This window comes from Diabrotica virgifera, chromosome 8, assembly GCF_917563875.1.
Source record: "Diabrotica virgifera virgifera chromosome 8, PGI_DIABVI_V3a".
Classification (NCBI taxonomy): Eukaryota; Metazoa; Arthropoda; class Insecta; order Coleoptera; family Chrysomelidae; genus Diabrotica; species Diabrotica virgifera.
Window position 1 is genome coordinate 184,805,981 of NC_065450.1, and position 25,772 is coordinate 184,831,752.

At 32.7% G+C, this 25,772-nt stretch overlaps 1 protein-coding gene across 1 annotated transcript in view; it reads right to left on the reverse strand.

The window, feature by feature from the left end:
• The window catches only part of LOC114332608 (cadherin-99C), a 431,877-nt gene extending 406,991 nt beyond the window's left edge, over positions 1-24,886 (reverse strand). Inside the window, exon 1 of the mRNA XM_050657985.1 lies at positions 24,547-24,886. The gene's annotated coding sequence lies outside the window, so the exon portion shown is untranslated. The remainder of the gene's footprint in view (positions 1-24,546) is intronic.
• Positions 24,887-25,772: the final 886 nt, after the last annotated feature.

A 25,772-nucleotide genomic window follows, 5' to 3' on the forward strand; every position in this document is an offset into this window, starting at 1 on the left:
CAGCGCCGTCGAGAACATCTAGACATTTTTTTAGACATCTCCATAGGCACCAGGTCGACTCAGCCTGAATAAAATGAGTACCTTAAGTAAAACCAGGGGTAATCAGGGCCGTCTTAGGCATACACGGCGCCGGGGTGCAAGACTCATCTTTGCGCCCCCTTTTGTCAGAAGATTATACAGGGTAGCGAGAGAGTATAGAAACACGGTAATTTCTCGGAAACCGCTAAAACGATTTTTATAGCTTTTGTGAGCCAGGGTCTTCTAATGCGGCCGATATTATAGTGGTAATTACATTGTTGTCAAATCTTCCGTTTCTCTAGAAATCTAATGAACTTTCTTATTTTAAAGAGAACACTCTATATATTTTTGCGTTTTTAAGTATCTAAGAAATTTTCATGTTATGTTCCCTATACCTAAATGCCACAATTTCGGAATTATTATGACATTTATTAAAAACAATTTTAAAGGAAATTTAAAAATCAATTTTTTCGGCCCGGTTAGCTATTTTTTAGGTTTCTTGGATCATTGGGAATAAAAAAGGTCTTTTATAATTTTTCTCTAAACAATTTAAAACTGAAAAAAAATCGAAAATAGCTGATTTTCTAGGTTCAAAAACTTAAGTAAAAAATATTATTTTTGAAACTACAAAGTGCCTAAATTCAAACTCAAACTTTATTTTATCAGCTACCGATAAGTGATTTGGTCTTATTTCATTCTAAAATATTGTTTTTTAGTTGTTAATGCAGCCCGATCGCCCGTCCTCTCTTATGAGTTTCATTAACAATAAAAAACAATGTTTTATAATAAAACGTGCCAACAATTCTCATAGGGAGCTGATAGAAGAAGGTTTGAGCTTGAATTTTGGTACTTCGTAATTTTAAAAATTATTCTTTTTACTTGTGTTTTTGAACCTTTAAAATCGTCATTTTTCAATTTTTTTCAGTTTTAAATTGTTTATAACTCGTAAACGATTAACTTCAGAGAAAAATTACAAAAAACCTTTTTTTATTCCCAATGATCCAAAGAACCTAGAAAATGTCTAACCGGGCCGAAAAAATTGATGTCTATAATTTCTTTAATTTTTTTTAATAAATGTCGCAATAACTCCGAAATTATGGCATTGAGGTATAAGGAATATAATATAAAAAATAATCAGTATTTCTTAACGACTTCAAAACGCAAAAAATATACAGGTTGTTCCATTTAAAATAAGAAAGTTCATTAGATTTCCAGAAAAAAGGGAGATTGGACAACAATTCGTGTAATGTGTTCTGATAGCGTATTATCAAAATTGGAAATATATTCTATTAATTTTAAAAAGTTATCCTATTCATGGAACCTTTGACTGGTTCCTCTTAATGGTAAATTTTGTCGTGCTAAAAATGTTATTATTTCGATAATTCTTTCTAAAACCGCCGTCCACCTTTTTCTTTCGCGTTCAACTTCTGCTGAATTGACAGAGTCTACTGTATGACTTTCTAGCAAGGCTTTTTGTAGATCTAGGTACATATATTTTTTTCAGAAATTAAGTGGCTACCCTTCTCTCACGTCTTTCTAAAAACGTAAAATAAACGTCTTTCTTGTCACAAACGTAATAAAGAAAATTAGGTTTTAGAAGATCAGCATTTATATTTTCCTATTAAAAAAGGCGTCGCTAAAAGTGGGATACATACATAGCTCCCCAACGGCAATTATACTTTTATCAGCAGAATCGGATACACTGATAATTTTTACAAGATGGTGATTCATTGTTACTCGACATTCAATATTGGTCAAAATAGTGTACGCGTCACCTTTTTGAAATTATTGTCGGAATAAACTAAATGGGTTTCGTATTACATTTGCGTATTGTAGGTGTAGTAAGATTAATAGCCTTTGTAAAAAATACCGAAAGCGCACTTGTATGTTTTTGTTATTTTTAGGTTTTTTAAGGACAAAAAGCGCAATTTTGAGCTTAGCAAATGTTCGGCTTGCGCCCCTTGGACTTGGCGCCCGGGTGCCTCGCACCCCTTGCACCCCCGGGTTAAGACGGCCCTGGGGGTAATAATAGGCGAACGAAGCGTAGCACTGGCCCTGTTACCTTCTTTGAATTTGGTAGACCCTATAAAGATAGCAGACTACCCTGCTATAATCATATAGCCGCGTTAGCGGTATAAAACAGGACGGTATTATTATTATAACTGTTTGACCCACGATTAGTTTACCGTGAGTATACGTTGCTATAAAATATTACTTTAGCAAATTAAAATAATATACGACGACACTTTTCGATAGAACTCTTTATTGATTACTATACGTGTTTACAGATCTAATTTTCGTTCGCTACTGAATACTACTAAAATTACAAAACGGCACTCGACCAGAAATCCCCTGGTGGTGGGGAAAACAAAAATTTCTATATCTGTCCTACAAAATTTCACTTTGGAAAAAACGTAATTAACTAATCGTCATCACTGTCCTTCTCAGAAGCTGACAATATCGCTTCACTCGCATAACTTTCCAAATACCTACTTTCTAAAGAGGATTATGATAAATGTTACCCAGAAATATGGGTAAGAATGAATGTATTGTAATCTTTTAAGAGATTTCTGGAAAATAATTTACCCAAACTTTAAGAATGGTCTGATATGAATTTACATCGTAAAATAAAATCGAAAAAACTAAAATTAACTAAACTATAAGGAGACGGAACAATAACAAAAACAAAGTTTGTTTAATTTAGTAACGATTGGTGCTACTATAGTATGCGGTGTACTTACTTGTCCCTATCTATTATAGTGTAAAAAATAATCCAATTTTGTTGCTTATCCCGAACTAAAATAGTAAATAGTAAATTCATATGACAAAGTATCATTTGCAAAATTAAAAGAATAATTTTTCTGATCTATGCGCCTTATTCACTTTGTCAAGATTTTTTTGCTGACAGTGTATACTTACCTGTGTGATTAAGCAATACAATAATCTGTTTAATCTCTTCTCAGAAGAATTTGCACACTATAATGAAAATCTTTACAAAGTAAATAAAACGCATCAATCACAAGCATTACCATTACTACTTTGTCATATCAATTTATTATTTTAATTCTGAACAAGCCACAAAATTGGCTTATTCCCAACTAAAATAATAAATGTAAATAGAGATATAACAAAGTATTATTTGTAAAATTTAAAAAAAACAGTAAAATCCTGTATAAAAGGTATATTTAAAATCCCTCAAAAGGGCCACATCAAAATCACAACATAACTAGTTTTCGACTGGTTTACCAGTCATCATCAGTGTTTACGTGCAATGTACATGCTAGTGATGTAACGAATATTCGTATTCGCGAATATTCGCATGTTTTTGCATATTCGCATTCGCATCCGCATTCGCGAAATTTGTGCGAATGTTTTGCGAATATGAAAACCAGAAGAAAAAAAATAATTTTAAGATAATATTAGGTTAATAAAATCAAAATCTATTCACTTCTCATCTTTTTTTATTAAGAAAAGGTAACTTAACCTCAAACATGCAGCTACTCTCAAATGGAAATATGCAGAACACAACAGCAGACAAAGAGATGGAAGATGGAATGAAACGTTAACTCACTGGCTGGAAACCTTGGGACTACAAAGGAGGAAGGGAGACTTAAGGGACTACAGCCGAGATGGTCGAATGACCTAAAAAGATGCGCAGGGACCAGATCGACAGCATTAGCACTGAACTGAGAAGAGTGGAAAAATAAGGGGGAGACCTACGTTCAACTTTGGACAAATGAAGGACAATTAATAGATAGATAGAACTTAACCTTGTATAATCACATTATCAGTCTTCACTTTTTTTATTATTTGGTATTACAGTGGAACCCCGTTAAGTCGGCCTCCGATAACTCGGAAGTTCGACTAACCCGGACCGATTTTCATCAGACAAAATAAACATTTTTTTCGGTTCGACTGAGTTGTTTACCCAGATATGAACAATACTGTATGCAACTGTACGTAATTTAGATGTACTGTGCATAATATGTATTTCATGTTTTTGCAATAATGAAGTTTATCTGTTAGTATACCGTAATTTATTAGTTTTTACGATATTCTCCAGCTAACCCGGATTTTCGATAACCCGAACCGGCCACGGTCCCGATTAATCCGACTTATCGAGGTTCCACTGTATGTAATAAAGCTTAAGATTCAGATTGATTTACACTAAATATCAATTAACTTTTCATTATAAATTTAGGAAACAATACAAAAATAGAAACAAATTAAAAAAAACTGAATATTCGCATTCGCATCCGCATTCGCGAATGTCGGTAGCAGATATTCGCATTCGCATTCGTATTCGCGAATGTTCAAAAAATGACATTCGTTACATCACTAGTACATGCTAACCACCAAGATATTGTTTGACAAAAATATATGGGTCAAAGCCCAGTAAAAGTTGTCCGTCAAGGAAACATTGGTTTAAAATCTTACATCAAACTAGGATGTTTAAAATATTTGGCTAATCTGCCCCAGGTAACATCTGAGCTGTGGATATGACTTGTTCACATGTTAAAAGTATGACGGCAAGTCACTTATTTGTTATATTAGCCAAATATTTTTAACATCCTAGTTTGATGTAACATTTTAAACCAATGTTTCCTTGACGGACAACTTTTACTGGGCTTTGACCCATATATTTTTGTCAAACAATATCTTGGTGGTTAGCATGTACATTGTACATTGCACGTATATACTGATGATGACTGGTAAACCAGTCGAAAACTAGTAATGTTGTGATTTTGATGTGGCCCTTTTGAGAAATTTTAAATATACCTTTTATACAGGATTTTACTGTTTTTTGTATTATATGGTATACAGCCAACTACAGGAAAACTTTTTCCTTGTGGATTTTTTAAAATAATAATTCTTCTTATTTATGCGTTCATAAATGCGACGGTAGACCGCATACTATAGTAGCATCTAACGTGGTGTATTTTTACGTTTCGGTTTCCACGTGGAAATCAAAACGCTTATTTTAAAGTAAAATTGTGGCTTATTTCTAATAAAAACAGTAAATTCTAAAAATTACGTCAAATCATAAATAATGACATAATATTACCAATAGATCTTCCTGCGATTACTTTAATGTACAGGAAGTCTCACCGATACAACGATTTAATCATAAGACTACAGAAATTACGAGAAGTAAGAAAGTAGGTAAAGAGAGTCTGAAAGGAGGTTAAACAAGCATCCTAAAAAGAGTTCAATGCAAGATGAGAAAAGATGCTGCCTGAGTCACACGCCAAATTTTTAACGGAGTAACGGTTTTTCATATAGTACGTACCCAATGTGAGACAAAGCCAAAGGCATGTTTAAAAAAAGGAAATACAGTAAAGTTTATAGTAATTTTATAGTGTAATCAAATTTTATTAATCATATACGAGGTTTGTCAAAAAATTATGATTTTTGTTCATTGTTATTTTTGACAATATCGAAAATTATTATCAAAAAAGAATGTTTAGAATTAAAAGTGACTTTTAAATACATATTCAACATTCTTTATTTACATTTAAAATATTTTATTTACTGATTTTATGAGTCTTTGGTTACTCAGAAATTTCCTCATCTTCAAAAAGGCTGCTCTTGATTGTTCTATTCTTGATCGAATTTTGATTTCGGATTTGGATCTTCCGCAATCCAGACTCCTAAATATTTATTTTGTCCACTTGTTCGATATCTTTATTTTTTATCTGGATCTTTGTTATAACTTAACCCCTTTTGCAGATCACCGTGGTTTTTATTTTCTTTTTATTTATTGTTAAACCAAACTGTTCCCCAATATCACAAATTATGTTTAGAAGCGTCTCACTTTCAGCGATAATGACTGTATCGTTTTTATCTTGATCCTTTCTAAGCTGTTTTCAAGTGCTTGTGTAAATAACTCTTCGGAGTATTTATTAAATAGTAATGGTGAAACTACACAGCCTGTCTCACTATACTTATCTGTTGCGCACCCGTGCTATTTCCATCTAATGTTACAACAGCCTGTTGATTCCAATAAAGATTTCTCACTATGTTGATATCATTTTTGTCGGGTCCCGGTGAATTCTTAACTATTATAATCCCCCATCCTAATTACAGGCCAATTGGCAACTCTGGCCCTCAGGTAATTTTTCGGTAACCAATCAACTACCGGTGAATTCGTAACTAAATAAAGGTATAATCTGTTAGACTTGAAATAAGCATATGGAAAATCTCTTTCCTTTTAAATTATCAGATGGATTTAAATAATTTATCATTGCTAAACATCTAAATATTGAATTTACAATTACTTGAACAAAACCAAGCTCGTGTAGAGCTATACTTGAAGGAAATAATATTTATACCATGTGTTAATGAAATATTATAATATTGTTTCAATTATTTTATTACATTATTTCAATTTTTGCTATTTTTATAGGTACATATAATACAAATATAATGTTTTTAAGCAAACCAACAAACATTCGGTTTAGATTTAAGGTATTAGATTTAATCAATGGTTTCGAATTCACCTGAGGAAAGTTTCGAGTTGGCAGGTCAGGTAATAGAAAAGTTACGAATTGGCCGGTGTACATTTTGATTTGAAAATTTTTGTCATTAAAAGTTACGACTTGGCGTGTGTCCATTTTTGTCAAGTCCTTTTCGCTTTAGCCATTTCATGAGATTGTTATGTTTAACTTTGTCAAAAGCTTTCTGATAGTCTATAAATGCGACGAAAAGATCTTTTTGTTGGGCAAGAGTTGTGAAACTATACGGAGCTTCTACTGTGCCATTACGAAAGCCAAACTGTCTATTACTCATAACCGGTTAACACTTTCTAAATATTCTTGCATGTATAACCTTTAAAAATGTTTTCAATAATTGTGGCATTCAGCTGATCATCTATAGTTACTAAAGTGTTCGGGGTTCTTGGTCTTTAGCAGCGGAACAAAGGTCGATAGTAACCAATCTCTAGGTATATCACCAGATTTGTATATTTTATTAAAGAGGATAGTTATTGCGCTTAAATTTTCTCCATCTATAAGTTGAATCAGCTCGATGTGAACTTCATCTGGCCCATGGGCAGGGCCGGCGATAACGGGCCTGAAAGGGATGCACTGCAGGCGGGCGCCCCTGTTTGGGGGCGCCAAAATGAGATTTTTTCCGCTGCTGCGATATAAAATATTAATTTAAAAGAAACCGAAGGGCGCCTATGCTAGTTTTGTAGGCGGGTGCCTCATACCCTAGCGCCGGTACTGCCCATGGGCTTTGTCAGATTTGGAGTTGTTTATAGCATGTATGTTGGACTTCAGATTTTAATAATATTGGAGCTTCCTCGCGATCAATTTGTGTTGGTTCCGTTCTTCTGTCCATGAAAAGCTCTTCAATATATTTAGTCCATACTTGTTTTGTTTTAATTGGGTTAATTAGTCCTTGGTATTTTGTTATTTTGAATGTTAATTTTAAATTAATTTCTTATTAATTAATTAATTTTTTAATTAATTGAATGTTAATAAAATTTTAATAAATTTTAAGTTAATTTTTTTCAGTATGTGCTGTATAATGGCGACTATGTTCTTTATCTTTTACACCTTGCGGGTAGTTAAATAGGTATTTACCTTTTATTTTTTATTATTAATTCGATAAAATAGATATTTTCAGCGTTCAAATATAAGAACAAATTTTGAATTTATGTTAGACAAGGCGAAAAACTCACCTTTGTTGGAAAAATAATCACTTTTATGAGATATCCCAGAAATTGGTTCAAGAGATCGCTGATGCGTAAAATGGTTCTAATTTATTTAAACAAATGTTTTTAACTAATTATAAAAAATCAATGTACTCGGCCTCGAACAGATTTTTTTTAAGTTTTTCGTATCATTCCAAACCAAAAAGGTCTCTTGTCTTGTATAATCTTTCTTTAAAGTGGTTCGTTTTTAAGTTATAAACAATTTAAAACTGAAAAAAAAATCCACGAGGAAAATAAACTTCCTGTAGCTGGCTGTATACCATAAATCACAAAAATACCTTTTTGGAGAAAACCTCACTATTTGATTTCAAGTCAGCTCATCTGGAGGTCAGTTGGCCATTGAAATCCAATATGTGAGGTTTTCTCCAAAAAAAGTTCCAACCACGTGGGGAGAGTCCTGTGTTGCCCTGGGTAACATCCAGGTTTATTTTTAACATCAGATGATTTTTATATAAATATGTAAAATAACTTTATCATTTACATTTAAAGGGTTTTTACCCAATACATTTTGGTGGCTCAGGCATGCAAATTTTGGCTTTTAAACACTGATGATGGATTCCTTAATCCGAAAACGTTTTGTATTGTGACCCTTATTTAGGGTATTTTAATATATACCTTTTACAAGAAACTTGGTATTTTTGAAAAAAAAAACACTATTTTCAAGGCTCAAAAACACAAGTAAACAATATTATTTTTGAAATCATTAAGTCTCTAAATTCAAACCTTCTTCTAATAGCTTCCGATGAGAATATTTGGCGTATTTTATTCTAAAACATTGTTTTTAATTGTTATTGAAGCATTTACGACAGGACGGGAGCTCGAGCTACCGCGTGAGAAAAGAAACAAGATTTATGCCACAAAGTTTTCCTAGGTTGAATGAGCGCTTGCCCTGTAAAAAGCGCTTCATTGACAACTAAACACAATGTTTTAAAATAAAATAAGTACCAAATACCTACTTATCGGAAATTGAGAGAACAAGGTTTGACCTTGAATTTAGGTACTTCGTAAATTCAAAAATAATATTTTTTACTTGTGTTTTTGAGCATTGAAAATCATCAATTTTAGTTTTTTTTTTTCAGTTTTGAATTGTTTATAACCCGAAAACGATCAACTTAGAGAAAAATTACAAAATACTTTGTTATTGAAAATGATCCAAAAAATCTAAAAAAAAATCTGCCCTGAACCAAAAAAAAAAGAATGTATGTGTACTTTGTACGCATGTAGGAAGTTATACTTCTATTAAGTATATGATTTCAACGAAATAAATATACTGTCAACAGGTTATTTGTATTTTATTTAAAGATAAACTAATTTTTACTTACTACTTTCCAAAAATGTTTATTAAAATAATACCACAAATAAAAAAAATTAGAGAACACACGGATTCGAACCGGGGACCTCTCGATCTCCAGTCGAACGCTCTACTTTACCACCTTTGTTTTTACGGGTTACAAGATTTCCAGACATAGTGACAAATAGATCAAGTGAAGTATAAAAATACCTTAAACTATCTTATTCCCGAGGAAGACAAATCCAAAGACACAAAAAATATAATAAATATATTTACTAAAATACTAATATATTCTTTCAACACCTTTTTTGGACTGATACATACATAACTTAAAAGATTTAGCAACTAACGCCATACTGGCTGTGTGCGCATGCGCGCAGAATAATAAAAATTCACTCCCAATCGCGCCTAAAGAAGTATAACTTCAAAAATTAATTTTTACAATTTGTTTAAATTTTTTAAAATAAATTAGGATTGGAATTTCTTAAAAAAGTGGAAAATTAAGATACAAATTCTCGATCAAATGAACGTTAAACCTTGCAAAACATAGTGTTTATATTTTCTACAGGCTAATTATATAAACATTATCGAACTTTAAACAATTTAGAAATTCGCGCTGTTCAAGTTGGACAAGATGTTGTCAAGATTGATTATTTTATTCTATAGTGTACGGTAATATATTCAAATGACATAGCATTTGGTCCCAATTTAAAAATCGTTTGTGAAAGAGCAGGTGACGATTAACGGTAAAATACAAATTAGTATTTTGTTTGAATATTTTTTGTACTTGTACAGTAAGTTTGGTCATGAAGCACTGAATTTAAGATACATTTATAGATTACGAATAACATTAATAAGTTGTTCTAAGGACATAGAAAACTGTTATCTAATTAGGCCAGGGTAATAAGACAAAAATATACCCTGTTCGTGACACTTCAGCAGCCAGGGTACTGAAGCGTTTTTTTGACAGGCAATATCTATAGGAACAAATTATAACTATTTCCTGCGTAGGATCTGGCGGTCATTTTTATTTATTAACAATTAACTGTCAAAAATGGCCTTTCCCCCCTTTTTTTCAAATCAACGGAAAACAGTGAAACTTATTATTTTTTTAGTACAAATATTTTCGAGATGATGGAAAAAGCTATGACGTATTACAAAGTTTGATATACTAATTTATTGTTAATATAATTGCGAAAAAAGGTCGGAATTGCAAAAAAAAAATATTTTCTCAATAACTGTTGTAAAAATTAGTGTACAGCTTTGAAATTTTTGTCAAATGAGTATTCTTTGGTGCTTAATATGTGGTAAAAATTTCAAAGCGATTCATTGAATTGTTTAAATTTTATTCAAATTGTTTATCCCAGAGAGCATTTTTTTTGCAATAATATAAGTCAGAAAAAAATGACCTTAGAACCATTCCACAGGTGTCAAATGAAAGAGCATGAGCTACATTTTCAACATGGTTTAAAAAAGTTAATAAAAAATGCATTTATTAGTACCTAATAAGTAATTATGCAAAAGTATCGTCAATTTTTCTTGTATTGTTAATTGTAATAAATATGTATAATTTTTTATATAACAAAATAAAAAGTATATAAGGAAAGATTTTCGATACTTTTGCATAATTATTTATTACTAATAAATGCATTTTTATTCACTTTTTTTAAACCAAGTTGAAAATATAGCTCATGCCCTTTCATTTGACACCTGTGGAATGGTTCTAACGGTATTTTCTTCTGACTTGTTATTGAAAAAAAAAATGCTCTCTGGGATAAACAATTTAAATAAAATTTAAATTATTGAATGAATCGTTTTGAAATTTTTATCACATATTAAGCACCAAAGAACCCTTATTTAACAAAAATTTCAAAGCTGTACACTAATTTTTACAACAGTTATTGCGAAAATATTTTTTTGCAATTCCGACCTTTTCGCAATTATATTAACAATAAATGAGTATATCAAACTTTGTAATACGTCATTTTAAAGCTTTTTCTATAATCTCGAAGATATTTGTATTAAAAAAACCATAAGTTTCCCTGTTTTCCATTTATTTGAAAAAAAATGAAAAATGCCATTTTTTGACACTTAATTGTTTATAAATAAAAATGGCCGCCAGATCCTAAGCAGGAAATAGTTACAATTTTCTCTTATAAGTATTACCTGTCGAAAAAACGCTTCAGTACGCTGGCTGTTCGTTCAAGTGTCATGGAAAAAACCTTATTACTCTGGACTAAATAATATGCAATTAACTGATATTAAAAATATTTATATAATTAAATCTATGTATATATGTATAGTGAGGGCAAAATCATTAATTAATTCAATCAATTTAATAAAATTAATCAATGAATTAATTTTTTAGAGAATGGGCGACTTTGGAGACAAATGAACATTTTGGAGACAAGTAGAGTTCGCCAATTCTACTCTTCTATTTCTTACGAGTTATTAATAATGTTCTTCACCTTGCACATCCGTCGTATATCTGCATTTATAGCTCTGTCCCATAGTGTCTTACCATCGATTTTTCTAAGGGTTTCTATCTCCGCTGTTTCGAGCAATCTTTTTGTCCTCTCTGTGTCAGGTCGTGTTTCTCCATATTGCCATATTGTGTCATTCAGGCAACCTGCGGCTCTGTTTGCTCTATTTATTCACTTTTAATTTTTTGGTCTCCAACTTTTAATTTTCTGGTAAATAATAAAGTCATCTGCATATAGATTGGCTTTAATTTGTAATGTTGATTCGTACAAAGTTTTAGTTATTACAATCAAAAAATTAAGACGAACTTAGACGAAATAGAACCTTGCAGAGTTCCATTTCCAGAGATCTTGCGGGGAAATTCTAACAATTGCTTTTAACTGAATTTGTCTATGATTTAAGATATTTTGTAAAGTAAGTGTGTGACCCTGAACTTCCGATTGTTGTATTGTATTTAGAATTATATTATTATGTCCATGCAATGTCGAAAGTTTTACTAATGCTGATGAACACCGTAAGCAGTTTTTAATTATGACTAGCTGACCCAGCAGACTTCGTACTGCCTCAATAGATAAAAACAAACTTTTGTATACAATAAACTTAAAATAAACAAAAGGAATTCGTAATTAATAAACAAAAAATGCTCGATGTGAATGAGGTTTTATCATTATTTTTAATTAATTACATATGATGTTTGAAGTAATAAAGTTTAGTTAGAAGTAACAAAATAAAGTTCGTAGTGCAACAGTTACAATATTAAATTTGTTTATCTTATAATGAATATAACAGCTTTATTTTATCTACATTCAAAATAACCCTGTATTTATGATTGGGTTCGGGGTGGTTTCAACTCTATAGGTGTTGATTATATAAAATTTCATAAAATTAAATAAAACTAAACAAAATTAAATAAAAAAGTATATGAAGTAAATTAAAATTAAATGAAATTGAATAAAAGTAAATAAAACTAAATAAAACTGAATAAAATTAAATACAAATAAATAAAATCATATTAATTTAAATACAATTAAAAAAAGCTACAAAAAATTAAATGAAAAAAAAATAAATTAAAAAAAAATTAAATTAAATAAAAGTTAATAGAATCTAATAAAAATTAATAAAATTTAATAAAATGAAATAAAATAAAAAAATAAATGGAATTAAAAAATGAAATAAAATGAAATAATCGAAAATAAATAAATACTTAAATTAAATAAAATTAAACAAAATTAATTAAATTTAAGCAAGGAGTATACCTGCCTAAATTCGTATTTCTCACGTCATTATTGTGAGAGTTACGGCGTCATGGGCAAACCTCCTTATAACCTGCGGATATGAAAAATAGATAACGACCTATTCTCAGTCCTGCCGAATACACGTGTAAAATTTCATAAAAATCGGTCAAACCGTTTCGGAGGAATATGGCAACTTACACTGTGACCAGAGACTTTTATACATATAGCTGTAAATATTTTGGTGGCTACTAAAATGACTATATAAAACCGTATAAACCTTCCCTGAACTTTTACAAACAATTCAACATCAAAATTAGCCAAATCGGTCCAGCCATTCCTGAGTTTTAGCGAGACTAACGAACAGCAATTGATTTTTATATATAAGATGTAAAAATTTAGATGGCTATTAAAAAATAACGGTTGGAGATAGAAAGGTGAAAATTTAGGATTGTATTTACCTTTGCCTTCCACATCATACAAAATGAAGAAAAAACAGTCTGTCCAAAAAAATATATTAGGGGGGCGCCCCCGTTATGACGTACGGATATGAAAAATAAATATCAACCTATACTTAGTCCGGTCGAATAATCGGCGGGCTGAAAAGTTCGTAGGCTGACACATAGATGGCTCTACTGGTATTAAATCCATAAGATTTTTAGTCAGCCCTAACCTTTAAAAGATGTGTTTATAAATTTGACAGCTGTCGAACTATTACTTTATGAGATATAGCATTTTAAGCGAAGCCACTTAGGGAACGTTCAAGTATTACGTAACGCGGTTTTTGAAGATTTTTGACCCCCCTCTCCCCTACGTAACGCACTTTAATGGGGCGTTAAAAAAATGGATAAAAAGGAATTTCGTACCTTAATATTTGATGGCATTTTGGCAAAAATAAATACTGTTGAAGCTAAATCTTGGCTTGATGAACAATATTCGGACTCTGCACAAGGAAAATCAACCGTTGAGGCTTGAGGAATGGTTTGCTAAGTTTACACGAGACGAAATGAGCACCGAGGACGAGGCATGCAGTGGACGCCCCAAAGAGGCTGTTACCGATGAAAATATCAAAAAAGACCACAAAATAATTTTGGATGACCATAAAGTGAAGTCTGAAGAAGAATATTGAAATGGGCGCACCAATGCACCTGGTGACACTTATTAAAAATCTGTACCAGTCTAATATAGCGACAGTACGACTAGATCAGAAGTTCTCAAACCAATTCAAGACCGAGAGAGGTGTTAGACAAGGATGCGTGTTGTCACCTGACTTATTTAACATTTATGGTGAACATGTCATGAGGATGGTTTTAGAAGGATGGGCCGGTGAAGTAACAGTAGCCGGTATGAAAATCTCCAATTTGAGATTTGCTGATGACACTACACTTATAGCAGCAAATGAGCAAGAAATGTTTGATCATCTGCGAAGAGTTGAGCACGAAAGCAATAAAGTTGGTCTGAAAATCAATAAAGCTAAGACAAAAATAATGGTGGTCGACAGATTCGACACTATTCAACTGACTAACATGTTACAGGAATACCAGATAGTAAACACCTTTGTCTATCTCGGGTCTAGTATAACTAACGATGGCAACTGTGAAGCAGAAGTTCGGAGACGTATTGGTATGGCAAAACATGCGATGAGTCGCCTAACTAAAGTTTGAAAAGACAGATCTATCTCTCAAAATATCAAGATGAGACTGGTGAATGCCCTTGTATTCTCAATATTTCTTTACGGAGCAGAGACTTGGACTCCTCGCGCATGCGAGCGCCAAAAAATTGATGCCTTTGAGATGTGGTGCTGGAGAAGAATGCTGCGCATACCATGGACAGCTCATAGGACAAACGTTTCCATTCTAAACCAACTCAATATTAAAAAAAGGCTGTCCACAATATGTCTGCAACGAATTCTGCAATTCTTTGGTCACGTGGTTCGCAGAGGTGACGACAGTTTGGAGAGATTAATCGTTTCTGGAAACGTTCCGGGGAGAAGATCAAGAGGACGATCACCAACTAGATGGTCTGACCAAATAAAGCATTCAGCTGGAAACTCATTCTGCGAAGCTCTTAGAGCAGCTGAAGATAGAGACCCATGGAGAAACATTGTTAGGAATATTGGAAGAAATCACGATCCTCAGTAATGGGGAAACGACAAGAGAGAGAGAGAGATAAAGTGAAGTTGTTCGAGAAAGCTGAGACTGTAAAGACATGAAAGGAACGTGTTGGATATAATATGTATAAATATTTGGGTATGCGAAAGCTCTGTGCAAAGTAGTTGCCGTGAGAGCTCACAATCGATCAAAAACAACAACGAATTGGTGTTTCTGAGAAGTATTTGAAGCTATTCAACCGTAATAAAACCGAATTTTTGCGTCGATATATTACAATGGATGACACATGGCTCCATCATTTCACACCGGAGTCTAATCGAGAGTCTGCCGGGTCGACTGCACGTGATGAACCGACTCCAAAGCGTGGAAAGACGCAACAGTCGGCTGGCAAGGTTATGGCATCAGTGTTTTGGGATGCGCATGGTATAATATTCATCGAGTATCTTGAAAAGGAAAAAAACATTAACAGCGACTATTAAGTTGTGCTACTGGGGCGTTTGAATGACGAAATCGTGTAAAAATGCCCCCATTTGAAGAGAAATAAAGTGCTGTTTCATCAAGATAACGCACCGTGTAACAAATTAATAAAAATGATGGCAAAATTTCATGAATTGGGATTCGAATTGCCTCCGCAGGCATCGTATTCACCAGATATGGCTCTCGGTGACTACTACCTGTCAGCTGACCTCAATAGAATGCTCGCTGGAAAGAAATTTAGCACCAATGAAGAGTTAATCGCCGAAGCTTAGGCTTATTTTGAGGCTAAAGAGAAATTGTATTATAAAAATGGTATTGAAAAGTTGTATGACCGTCATAATCGTTGTAGAGCCCTCGAAGGAAACTATTTTGAATAATAAAATCAAATTTTATCAAAAAAAAATTCTTTCTATGTTAGCCTACGAACTTTTCAGCCCCCTGATATACGTGTAAAAGTGTGGGTAACTAAAACGACTTTCTTTAGTTTATATAGATGTAAAATATTTAGATGACTATTAAAAAATAACGGTTGGAGATAGAAAGGGTTGTATGTATCTTTTCGTTCCACATAATATAAAATTAAAAAAAAGAGTTTGTCCGAAGAAATAGAAAAAATATCAGGGGCAACCCCCCTTATGACCTACGGGTATGAAAAAGAGATAACAACCTATTCTTAGACCTGCCGAATACACGTGTAAAATTTCATAAAAATCGGTCAAACCAATTCGGAGGAATATGGCAACTAACACTGTGACCAGAGACTTTTATACATATAGCTGTAAATATTTTGGTGGCTAATAAAATGACTACATAAAACCGTATAAACCTTTCCTGAACTTTTACAAACAATTCAACATCAAAATTAGCCAAATCGGTCCAGCCATTCCTGAGTTTTAGAGAAACTAACGAACAGCAATTTCATACGGGCTCTCTGAACCGCAAAGTGGAATGTTTTTCTGGCGGTGCCTTTTGGTATGTTTATATCTGGGTTAAGCAGAAAGCTTGAATAGAGTCGAAATTCATTTCGCTTATTCCCGTTAGAGGGCGTTCTATCCATACTGCGATATAAATTGTTTTAATTTATATCGACAATCTACGGTCGGAATGGTAAAAATCTGTTTTCCTTAGAGCCTCCTTGACAACAGGTAGACCTAGAAATAGTACTATCGGGGGATGGAGGAAGACAGATTTTAATCAAAACGAAACCGTAGATTTTCTTATTTTTTTAATTGATTTTTATATATAAGATTATATTCTTTATTTTGTTTAAATTCCTGTTATTTATATTAAGACTGATTTGTGTTGTTACTAATATACACGGTGTCAGAAAATGATTGATAATAAATTATACCACGATCTTTAAAGATGAAAATAAGCCGATTTGGCCTGACTTATCTAATTGTAAAAGGGCACCCAGAAAAAGTTACGGGATGTAAAAAGTTACAAAATTTAACCTATTTTAAAACGTTTTTATATACTTGGCTTGGTCTTTGTCACTATGTCCGGGAAATCTTGTAATCCATTATAAACATAGCGAATATAGCTAAGTGGTAGAGCATTCGACTGCAGATCGAGTGGTCCTCGGTTCAAACCCAGGTGTACCCTAGTTTTTATTTTTTAGTTAGTTTAGTTAGTACATATTATCATATTTTGCTAAGTTAATATACTTACTAAAAATTCATATTTTATTAAGTTTATTAGTATATTAAGTATGGAGAACGGTAAGGGTTTTATACCGATCGTAGACAATTGTTCCAGTTATTGTCTGAGATCGGTTACCCTTAACGTTCGACATGCTTATAACGTTTTTTGCACGATTGATACCATTATAAATTATAAAATTAAACATTTTCGTCATACTGACTAGTTTCATTCATTTTATCAAGATAGATACTTTGGTTGTTAGGTAGTAACTAGGGTGCATAACAACAATGGAGAATTGAGTTTTTATTTAGTTGTCAATAATTTTAAGTACAATTTTGATTATTATAAATTAAAATATGAGCGAAAGTGAATTTGAAGAAATTGAACGGGCTTGGGAAGAAGGGTGTTCCGCAATTATTCCCGAAAAATCCAAAATCCGTTATCAAAATACCTACCAAAGTTTTGAAAAATGGTGCGAAGGCAAGAATTTAAGAATCGAAGAAAAGACTCTATTGGCATATTTCGTTCAAAGACATATGCAGTTGAAAGCTCCTGGAAGCCTCTGGGCAGAATATTCAATGATTAAATCCACCGTTTTTCTTTATGATGGCATTGATATTTCCAAGTTTTCAACTTTGATCGCGTATTTGAAGAGAAAAAATGTTGGCTATAGACCTAAGAAAGCGAGCATTTTTACACGGGAGCAATTTGAAAAATTTCTGATGGAAGCACGGGATGAAGAATTTCTAGTTCACAAGGTAATATAAGCTAGTTTAGGTAAAAGAAATACTCTAATGAAGATTTTTTCATAATTTGTAGGTGTAGGTCGCAATGCTATTGGGAATATCTGGTGCCTGTAGAAGAGAAGAATTATATAATATTACTATGAATGACATCCAACAAACCGATGGTTTAATGATTGTAAAAGTACCCAATACAAAAACGAACATCCAGCGTACTTTTACAGTCGTTAATAAACCAGACGATAAAATTCCATATTTAGAAATTTTGCAAAAGTATATAAAACTTCGTCCATTACAAGTAAAATCAAATCATTTGTTCTTAAGATACGCCAAAGGAAAATGTTGTGCTCAAGTAATAGGGAAATGGACAATCGGGGGCTGGCCTTCTCAAATTGCCAAATTCTTAAATTTGCCTAAACCCGATAACTATACTGGCCATTCGTTCAGGAGGACATCAGCAACGCTTTTGGCTAATAAAGGTGTTGATGTCCTCGGACTAAAGCGTCATGGAGGTTGGCGTTCATCGACAGTGGCAGAAAGCTATGTAGAAGATTCTCTTCAAAATAAAATAGATTTTGCCGAAAAAATACTGTGCAATACTAGTAATACTACTAATGTATGCGATTCTGCAGGAGTTTCTGTTAGAAGTGAAACCACAGCCCAAACAAGTGGGATTTCATTAAATAATTTAACAAATTGTACCATAAGTTTTAATATTAATAAATAATTCGTTAGTTTTCTTTATTCTTTCAAAAAATAAATTAAAATTAAGAGATTTTTTAACTCGACGGTAAGTGAATTATTTACCGTCGAGTTGGAGTACTTACCGTCGAGTTGGATTACTTACCGTCGAGTTGCTAGTAAATGTCACCTACTGACGTAAAATCTGTCACGGTAAACAGTCAAAAATGATCAATCGTGCAAAAATGATATTAACAATATTAAAGTAATATCACAATTATTCTGTCAAAGCTTGTTTCATTAATTTTTTACAATTTTAAACATTTTGTTTAATTTATATGAGTTTAAAATCGATTACAAAATTCTTTTATGACATAGGTACCTATAGAAACAACAATATTTATAGTTAATAATTATATATTGTGTCCTATATACAGAGTAGGTCAAAGAAAACAGTATTATAAAAGGTACTTTTTTTTATAAAAGTGTAATTTTTAAATAACATTGTTGCACCAAACTTATATGTCAAATGTTTTATCTCCATACCTCACATCCATCAATATGGTCTAGTGACTAGGATACCTGGCTTTCACCCAGGAGGCCCGGGTTTGATTGCCTGCATCGGAAATCCTTTTTGATTTTAAAATTGACATTTTGTTTGAAGAATAATTGTTTTTTAAAAAAGTGAATAACACTTTTTTATATTGTGTCCTATAAATAGTAAAAACGTGATATTATAAAATAGTTATTTTCCTAACTAGTGCGGAAAGTGATACTTTCACGCACGAGACTGCCGTTGACCCGAACGACGCGATAGCGGAGTTCGGGCAAGCAGTCGAGTGCGGGGAAGACACTTTCCGCATGAGTTAGGAACAATATTTTTTCTAGAGCCGATCGTTTGGAAAAAAGCCACAAAAAATACAGTTATATCAATTTTTATTTAGAAGTGAAAATATACAAATTCATTCTTTGACAAGGTTGTCAAAACCAAACTTTCAATATAATGGGTTCCCACGACGACGATATTGGTTTCCATGACGACGATTCAAAACCGTTGTTGTCTACTGATCTGACTTTTAAATATTATGTCAAAATAATTTTATTTTATCGAATTATGGCGCTTATTTCATTAAAACATGAACACAATAAGATAAATTTGAAATAAATTAGTAAATAATATCTAAATATTAGTTTATTGCACGTATTATAATATATTATATTCCCGCATATATATTATATTACTTTCCCGCACGTCGTGCGTGAAAATTTACTTTCACGCACGCCGTGCGGGAAAGTGGAACTTTCGGAAACGAAATGCGTTCGGGAAAGTGGCTCTTTTAGCACGGCCGTAGAAAAAGTTCTTTTTTTATAAAAGTGTAATTAGGTATTTATTAAATTGCTCCAAAAGGGTTTAAATTTTTGAAGTTATACTTCTTTATGATCGAGAGTGAAATTTTATGACATGCCGGGCGCATGCGCACACAGACAGTATGTATTTCATTGCAAATCTTTCAAGATTTATGTATCAGCGCTGTCAGCGCAAATAAGTCATAATATATCATATAAAAGGATATATTAGGTTTGTTCGTAAAACGATCAGCAACCGTTGCCAACCGTCAGACGCAAGCGCGTTCGTAGTCTACGAACTCGAACTGTTAACTGCGCAGCGCTAACTGTTAACTACGCATGCGTCTGATGGTTGGCAACGGTTGCTGATCGATTGGATCGTACTACGAACAAACCTATTAGTGTTAAGTACGAAGTAGTGTTCCGGACGATATAGATGACATCGTAAATGTTTTATTGGACAACATAGCACGAAGTAGTGCTGTGTTGTCCAATAGAACTGAAAGGCAAATTTTATAAAATGGTCATAGGTCCAGCTACGAAGAATATTTTTATTTATTTATTATCCTAGAAGGGGACTTATTGTTAAGCAGATAAAAAATAGAAATAACGAACGCGTGTTGGGGACACGCGAATGAATTTCTGGAAGCGGGTAGTGAAAATGGATTCAAGTAAGAATAGGGAATAGCTAGGTGCGCCAATCAGTGGCGGCCGGTCAGGGTCGGCAGTGCCGACCAACACATTTATAGATATAGATTTTTTTTAATATTTAATTTAATCAGAGTTGATATCATTTGTATTTGTGAAATAAAAAAAATTTCAGATAATACAGACTAAATTTTAAAAGGATTCGAACCATGGATTCATGGTTTTTAAAAGGATTCGGCCAATCCGAGCGTTAAGTGATCCCTGCGCATAAGAGACTTTTCAAAAAATGAATGATCCGAGCCATTCATCTGACTGTTTTCGGCAAGCCGACCCCAGCTCATCTCGAGCTTGACGATTTACACGTAAAACTCAACGAAATACGAGTCGAAGAGCAACCAAATGTATATTTCTCTCCGTAGGCATTAAGCGGCAGGTACGGCACATTTAAATCTGCCGATGTTTCATTTGGAAGCATCGGCAGAAATTGCAAAAAAAGAATCACGCCGTTTTACTACGTCGTTTAATTGATATTGTAATTTATTTAAGCTGTCAGCAATTATCATTTACGGGACATGATGAATCGGAGCATTCGTTAAATCAAAGTAATTATAGCGAACTAATAAAATTGTTTAAGAAATACGATTTGAAATTTTCCAATTTTTTTTCTGATTTGAATATATTTAGCGGCGTGTCTAAAACAGTACAGAATGAACAAATATAATCAATTAGTTACATTTTGAATAACGTTATTGAATCTGAGATTCTGAAAACCATTTACTTTTCGCTAGAAGTAGATGAAACTTCTGATTATCATGTCATTCACAATTATCAATTGTTGTTATGAGAGGTTTTAGGTTTTACAAACGTCAGTAAAAGCAATAAGGCAGAATATATTTCTGGTGTTTTAAAGGACAGATCAGATTAAAATTTTTGGATATTAAAAATAAATTGGTAAGGCAAATTTACGACGGCGCTGCCTTGATGTCCGGTGAATTGAATGGTCTCCAGGCAAAAGTTAAAACTATTGCACCACAAGCTTTATTTACTCACTGTCATGCGCATAGAATGAATATAGTTTTGCAGGATACGTGTAAAATAGTTAAAGAATATCGTCTTTTCTTGCCATTTTAGCTCGCCTAAACGGACTACTGTTTCTAACAGTTTGTTTCGAAAAAAAGAATGTGTGTGTACTTTGTACGCACGTAAGAAGTTATACTTCTATTATATGATTATATGATTATAAACGAAATTAATATACTTTTTATTTATATTTTATTTAAATATTAAATTAATTTATACTTACTACTTCTCAAACATTTTTATTAAAACAGTGCCAAAAAACACATTAAAAATGCCACAAATGATTTCTGAACATTAATTGTCGGAAAAATTTTTAACTAAATACGTATTTTCTGAAAATAAAATTATATAATAAATATACTTACAATCATAAAATGTATAAAAAAAATAAAAAAATAAAAGTTTCTATTGGGATTCGAACCAACTTACCACGCGGCTGGTATTTGCGTTGTATTGGGATTCACCCGCATTAAAACTTCGCCACAGAGACAGCTTGTCATTATGTGCGAAGATCGTCACTAAACAGAACTAAACAGATTAACCTTTTGACATTTTTAACTTATGTAAATCAAATTATTTTGATTTTGAATTGAAATGATTTAGAATTGAAAAAATACAACAAAACATAGAGTAAAAAGACAATATATTAGGTGAATATTGATAGAAATTTTGATGGTAATCAAATTATGTAAATAAATGTATTACATACTACTTATGTATTTTGGTAGGTTCAAGGTAGGTATCGGAGCCCGTATAACGACTAATAAATTTCGCAATCACTTGCGTCGTGCAAAGTGGCTATGTTCAAATATCATAACAAAATTTGATCAACTATTTATAAAACACTTACCAGTGAAAGATTCTTTAGCTTTGAATACGCGAGATCTGCGGCACTCATACTAGGCACAGTTTGATGAGCTTTCACATTGGCATGCAACAATCATCTCTTCTATGTAAATAAGTCCAAAAATATAATATGAAAACTATTTAAAAAGGCAGTATAACCATTAACTAACTTTTTGTTTGTTGTTTCTCTTCCTACAAATTTTAAAACGCAACAAGCATACATTATAACCAAACCATGCACAGTCCCACAGCTGTGCCACAGCTGCCATATTGGATAATTTTTGTCATGTCATTTGAACATCCAATCAGAACAAAGTTATAATGCGCATGCGCCCGGTCGCTAGGTTTTCCCATATAAAATTTCACCTTCATTACGCCCGTAAAGAAGTATAACTTCAAAAATGCAAACAGTTTGTCAGACACGATGAAATTTTAAATCTCGGTTAGTTTTCACTGTAGCAGATTTTCGTGAACAGCTTTTTGAAAGTTTTTTATTTTATTATCGAAGGCGACGATTTTGAAAGCTGTGATATCTCGATCCGTGAATCAATCGGTTTGAGAACTTTATTAAATGATTACTCTTTTAATATTCTTTTAAATATTTTTAAGACAGTGTTTGCCCAAACCCATTTGATATTCATTGTTGTTCAAAATCAGTTAATTGTCATTATTTATTCCAAAAATAAAATAAGAAAGCTGGTGCAAAATCTCAGAGATTTTCGTAATGACAGAAATTTCCAATATACATATATACGCAGTGACGTTTTGGATTCGCTTGATATTTTCGAACCACCCCAAAAAAGACAAAGGCATGATACATATCTCGAAAAACGAGTATATTTTGAAATTTTGGATACCTGCTATTATGCAAATAGATACTGGTTTTTCGAATTTTAAAGATTTGCAAATTTTTGACCTCTTTGATAATATAAAATTTTAAAGTTACCTTCGCCAAAAAATTTCCAATATATTTATTTACAAGTTACTTAAAAATTTATTATGCTAAAATTTATTATTATCCAAATATTTTCGGAAAGTGTGATAAGTTACAAATATGTATAATTTTATATAGTAAGTACTGCAATTCACTACAACAAATTGTTTATAAATTCTCTTATTACCACTAACTTCTGCCTTAAATGAACGGGATTTCTCTTGTCTCAAAATAATCAAAGCGTATTGTCGAAACACTATGACACAAGAGAGAATGTCAAGTAAACCAAACAAAAAAAAAACAAAAAAATCTCCTATGATGCCTTTTAATTAGAGGAGACCTATACGAGGAGAAAAAAAATCTTGCCGACCCTGTCTCTAAGGCCACGAGCCGCCACTGGCGCCAATAATTGATTCCAAACTTTAAAAAAAGCATAGATTTGAAATTAAAGTATGTTCAAAGCGAAAGATAAAGAATCACTGAGACAGACGATTAATATTGGAAGAAGTTTACAAATTTATACAGAAATTTAAATGGGAAAACCTACCCCGTAGAGGAGTAAGACAACAATGGTAATAGATTCAATGTACACTTAAGCAATAATCTAGGAAATAATTTAGGATCAGGTGTAAACTGAATGAATCTATACTATGCATGGTCTTTGCAGGTGACAGGTGACCCAGTTTTTAAGCTAGCGTTTAATGCGGTGTTAATTTTTGGATAAGAAAATGTTTATGATACACAAAGATGCTCCTTGTATACCAAGACAAACAACATTAAACGTTAAAACACCAAAGCCATAGTAGAACGAACTACAACAAATAAATAACAACAAATGCATCAAAGAGTTGGCCCATTGTAAAATATAATTGGTCACTAAAAATTTACTTAAGAAGAAACTGCAAGACAATCATCCACTTAAAATAGGACAACGATGGAGAATAAATAAAAAATATAATTACCTACCTACCTACAAAACATATTTTACAACGACAATGTACTAGTTATTTATTGAGATTGCTGGAGTACAAAGAAGTACCTGGGTACTTATTTGTACTGGAATAATAATGAAAATTTGCTTTAACCAACGAATATTTGCATCTATATTTGTTGATTTAACTTAAAAAATGTAATGTATATATTTTAATAATAAAACTAATCTAATAAATAATAAAATAAAATTATTAATATTTTTATATTTTTGTTTGAATGCATTTAATTATTTATTATCAATCGATTCAAGCATTATGCATAATTAAACACAAAAAATAAATAAATATAATATTGTATACATACCTTTCAAAAACCTATAGAAAAAGAGGTAAAATCCCATAAGGTGAACTTTGGCGAAATTGAACCACTCACTGCACAAAAAGCACCAACCACTATTGAATCAAATTAAATCCACGAATCTCGCATACTAAAAATCAAAACATCCACTAATTGGCACCACGGTCACGTTTAAAAAAAGTCCACTAAAAGGGATCTTCTTGGTGAGACACCTGTCGCTGTTAACCTCTTCCTACGTTCGTCAGAAAGTCGTATTCGGCTGGGTTCGAATAGCGGTGCTCGTCGGGTACTATAGGTACCACCTTATGTCGGAGACCTGACCCGGGTGACTGTTCACTTGTTCAGGTATGTAGGTGCTTTATGTAAAAGTTGATTTGCTTGGATCGAGGTAAGCGGTGCCTCGAAGGTTGAAGACTTGTAGGCTCGGCGGAATTCATTGAAGATCGTCTTGAAGGTATGCAACTTTTTATACGATGGTGGTACCATCAGAAATTAAGAAGCGAATAGAGATAACGAGACAATCATTTGTCAAAATAAAAAAGTTCCTATGCAGCCGGGACATAAATATAAACTTAAGAACGAGAATGTTAAGGTGCTATGTTTTCTCCGTTCTGCTGTACGGTATGGAAGCTTGGACACTGAAAAAGATAAACATCAAAAACATTGAGGCATTCGAGATGTTGTGCTACAGGATAATGTGGAAAATACCATGGACAGAGAGAGTAACAAATCAAGAGGTTTTGCTAAAGATGGAAACTGGAATATCTAGGCCACATAATGAGAGGAGAAACGTACTCTCTGCTAAGACTCATAATCAAAGGAAAAATCTCGGGAAAGAGAAATGTGGGACGTATGAGGATTTCCTGGTTGCGAAATTTAATGGAGTGGTATGGGTGCAGTTCAATACAGTTGTTCAAAGCTGCAGCCAACAAAATTAAGATTGCTGTGATGGTAGCCAACTTCCGATAGGAGACGGTACTGCAAGAAGAAGAAGGTAACAAACATCACTTAAAACAAGTACCAATGTTCTTTTCCGAAAAAAAAACTACAATTCAAAAAAGCAGAAGCTGAAAATGGAATAACAGCTGCGGCATACTAAAAGAAATGGGAGAAGTAGGGACTAGAGTAATGCACAGAATCTGCATTGGAATCTGGAGTACCAGAAAGTGACGAGTACCAGTACTGACAAGTTTTTGATAAATAGCAAGGTGGAGCACCTAAAGGAGAAGGAA